Source organism: Rhagoletis pomonella, unplaced genomic scaffold (assembly GCF_013731165.1).
Source record: "Rhagoletis pomonella isolate Grant_MI unplaced genomic scaffold, Rhpom_1.0 Rhpom_scaffold_00009, whole genome shotgun sequence".
NCBI classification, from domain to species: Eukaryota; Metazoa; Arthropoda; class Insecta; order Diptera; family Tephritidae; genus Rhagoletis; species Rhagoletis pomonella.
In genome coordinates, this window is record NW_023458563.1 from 22,474,904 (window position 1) to 22,479,396 (window position 4,493).

Below are 4,493 nucleotides of genomic sequence, written 5' to 3' on the forward strand. Positions count from 1 at the left end.
AAAAGCGTTGTATATTAAAAAGTTTTTTTTATATTATTTATTTTATATAAGTATGTAACTCCTCTATCGATGTATGCAGATGCATTCAAAAGCAGTAATCTGTCAAAGTAAAATTTGCAGATGTTCATGAAAGGTATGAAGCCTTCGGCATAGCCGAAGACAGCGCTGCTCTTACTTGTTTTAGCTCTTTTTTTTTAAAGGAATTTGGCATACCACCACATAGAGTGGTGTGAATAAATACACTTTTGCACTTTTAAATCGAACTTAAGTGTTTCCTTTGAACGGGAAGGCTGACTTCCAAAACGTACCAATACAATGTTTGGAGGGTACGGTTTAGTAAGTGGCCCACCTATTTCGGGGTATTGCGTCCAAAGGGGTGACCCGATCCAAAAAAAAATTGCACACACTTGTAGCCAAGGGTCTACCCATTACTTTAACAGCCACTATTGTAATTTTTGGTCACTAATTTATTTACAAATTGGGTTTGAAATATGCCCTTTTTTGTAAAATTCGGAAAATAGCTCACATTTATCACTCCTATTTTCCTTAAAGCAGCCACTTCACTAATGCATTTTTATATTCCCCTTCACTTTAAACTTTATTCGACTTGTTACAACTTTCTTTATTACTTTAATTTTAATCTATCAATCACAATTTATTAAATAAAAACATCTTCAAAACCACGCGTCAAGGCGCATCAATTACAGGTGATAGCGAAGGAAGCTATGCTTCTTCTTATGAGCACGCTTGTGTCAAATTATCGTCTGTTTTGCTTTATTTACATCTCCGCGTATACATACACATATACGTCTATATATACCCTGCAAACAAATGCTCCCGAAATCTTTAAAAGTGTCGGAAATTTGTTACGATTCTTTTAGAAATCTTTAAAGAAAAACATATGAAGCGATTGACAAGAACTAGTAAAGAAATTTCTGTACGATTTCTTAAAGTAAATTATAAAAAAAATTGTGAAACCTTTCAGAATTCTATGAAATCCTGGTATGCAGGGTATACATATACATACGAATATGAATAGATAAAGAAGATTTTGATGACACAAGGAGTTCATACCAACGGTAAATGTTGTTTTTGTACGATTGCTACAACCTGTAGTTGTTGAATCATGACCACGCGTTTGCCTTTGGTTGCATATGCACATTAAATGGTGGCGTTTAGCTGTCAAACTGCTAAATATACAAGAAGGATGAGAGACAAAAGAAAATATGATATAACCCAGTCAGCATTAAAAATATAAACCTTTCCATGGAAAATATGTATTTACTGTCCCTGTGGCTCCTTTCGCTGAGGGTTATAATCCCTAAGTGCGGCCGAAGGCCGCCTACGCAGAAAGGTGTTCTATGCAAAAGGTGTTCGGCCCCTTTTCTTTGGCACCACAGAAAGGAGAATTCTACTGCCTGAGGGTTATAATCCCTAAGTGCGGCCGAAGGCCGCCTACGCAGAAAGGTGTTCTATGCAAAAGGTGTTCGCCCCCCTTTTCTTTGGCACCACAGAAAGGAGAATTCTACTGCCTGAGGGTTATAATCCTTAAGTGCGGCCGAAGGCCGCCTACGCAGAAAGGTGTTCTCTGCAAAAGGTGTTCAACCCCCTTTCTTTGGCAGCACAGAAGAGAATTCTACGTAGTGAGGGTTATAATCCCTAAGTGCGCCCGAATATTTCTATCTGTCGCTTTTTTGTTAGTTAATTCTTTTCCCCATCATTTTTTTTTTCAAATCGCCTGATAACCAACTTGGGATAATTTCTTTTATTTAAAAATCCCACGTTTTTCGTTAGTTGGGTTATATTCCACTTGAAACTGCTCAGTTTGCCTCGGAAAATTACGTTTTTACCCCATTTTCAAACGGTTCCCCAGGGGTCTGTGGGAGGTCCCCAAGGGGGGGGTGGGGCTTTTCGTAAAGTGGCGACTGTCCCCTTTCGAATGAGGGGGGTTTGGGGGGCCACGCCCCCTCCCCTTCCGCCCCCCACCCCAAAAACGGTGGGCCAATAACTAAACATTTCCCTGTTTGGATACTGTTCTACTGCGGTATTTAAACTGTTTGTACTCTATTCCAAAAAATATCGAATTACAACTATGGAGTAAAAAATATCGGTATCGAATGTCAAAAGTATCGATATGGTATCGTATAGTATCGAAATTCGTGTCCCTGTGCAGAATAGGGCTGCTATAAACCTGAGCCCATCGACCAGGACACTTATTATCCATATCAAAGACAAAAATACAAGTGAATATTGTATAGAAACTTAGAAAAACTTTTTCTAATCAGGGATCAAAGGTCCTACGTAGTGGTAGGTCACACCTCTAACCACTCACCCATAGTGGCCGCCATGAACATCGATGAAAAACGTCAAACAAATAAAGCGAAGTTGTCCAAATATCGGGAAGCAAAGATCGATGTTTTGAGCAAACGATTTAGATTAATTAATTAATTTATTTATTTATTGAGCCTATGAACATGCAAAAGTTCCTTACAGACTAGTTAACAAAATTCAGCTTAATTGATAATTAGAAGAAATAAAATTTATAAAATTGAGTTCAATAGATTTTTGGAAACATTTATCGAGCAAGAAAAGTCAATAATTACATTTTTTGAGATCATATTGAATTCACTAATTGCGCGTGCAATAGGGGCATTACGTGCATATTCCTGTTTGTGATTATCCCCAGAAAATGGGAAAAAAATCTTAAGCTACACCGAGGAATGTTGAAACTAATTTTCTCTAAAAGACTGGGGCAATCTGTAGCACCAATAATAATATTAAACGTAAAAGACAAAGAGGGAACAGATCTTCTTATCTCCAAAGAATTAATAATAATAATAATAATAATAGATTGGCGCTTACACATATGTTAGTGTTTGGCCGAGCTTCTCCTCCGAATTGTGGCGTGCGCCTTGATGTTGTCACACAAAGCGGAGGGACCTACAGTTTTACGCCGACTCCGAACGGCGATTGCATTTTTATGAGAAGCTGTTTTTCATGGCAGAAAAACACTCGGAGGTTTGCCATAGCCTGTCGAGGGACCACCGCTGTTAAGAAAAAACCTTTTTCCTATATTTTCTTGCGATGTTGCTTTGACCACGGTTTGAACCCAGGTGCTGCGGAGTGGAAGCGCGAACTGCTTACAACTACACCACAGCGGCCGACAAAGAATTAAGACTTATTAGTAGTAAGCGAGAACTATAAGATGGTAACGGTTCGGAAAAATGTAAGTTGCGCAAAGCGAACTTTAGGAACGTTCAATTCGATTTATCATGTTTTTATGGCGAGGCCTCCAAATAATTGCAGCATATTCTAAATTCGAGCGAACAAAATACGTAAACAACAATTTGAGGGTATATGGGTCAGAAAAATGTGTGCTATTTCGCCTCACAAATCCAAGCATTGCGTAAGCGTTTGCAACAATATGACAAATATGGCTATTAAAAGAAAAATGTGAAGAAAAAATTACGCCAAAATCTTTGATCTCGTTAACAGAATTTAATATTGTAGTAGATATATCATAAGACGTAGCCACGATATTGCAAATTTTTGCATAGGTGACTTTGAAACATTTTTAACATTCAAAGAAAGACAATATTTAGTGCACCAACGATGTAGATTATCAATTTCAGCTTGAAACTTTGTCGCATCAGATGAGTTCTTTATGATCGAAAATATTTTAAAATCATCTGCATATGGCAAAAAATTTGCAAAATTGAAGCAAGAACATACATCGTTTATGAATAAAACAAAAAGCAATGGACCTAGTATACTCCCCTGAGGAACCCCAGAGGAGGCTATAAAAGGTTCTGAAGTTGTCCCATCTATGGTGACAACACAGCGTCTGTTACTTAAATAAGACTTAATCCAACGCAAAAAGTCGGAATGGAAACCCAAAAATGCTAACTTGCTAACTAAAATCGAGTGTGAAATTTTATCGAAAGCCTTCGAGAAATCTGTGTAAACATAATCATCTTGATATCCACTTGAAAAAGATGCAATGCAGTACTCAGTAATAACAGCTAGGTTAGAGAAACAAAGCCATGCTGATTGGGTGAAATCAAGATCTTACTTGCAAAATACATTTTTATACCCGAGCGCACTTGTGCACAAGGGTATATTAATTTTGTTCACATAACGGTTGTTTGTAACAGCCAAGACGAATCGAGATAGATATAGACAAATGTATACATATATGCTCAGAATGAATAGAGAAATCGATTAAGCCATGTCTGTCTGTCCGTCTGTCCGTCCGTCCGTGTACACGATAACTCGAGCAAAAATTGAGATATCTCAACGAAATTTGGTATGTAGGTTTCTGTTAATCCAGGGTAGGTATTGAAAATGGGCGAAATCGGACAGTAACCACGCCCACTTCCCATATAATGGTAATTTCCAGAAATACGAAAACTGCGATATTTTAGTAACTACTGAAGATAATTCACTCAAAATTGATATTTGTAATAATTTTCAGACGAAAAATAAGAATATTA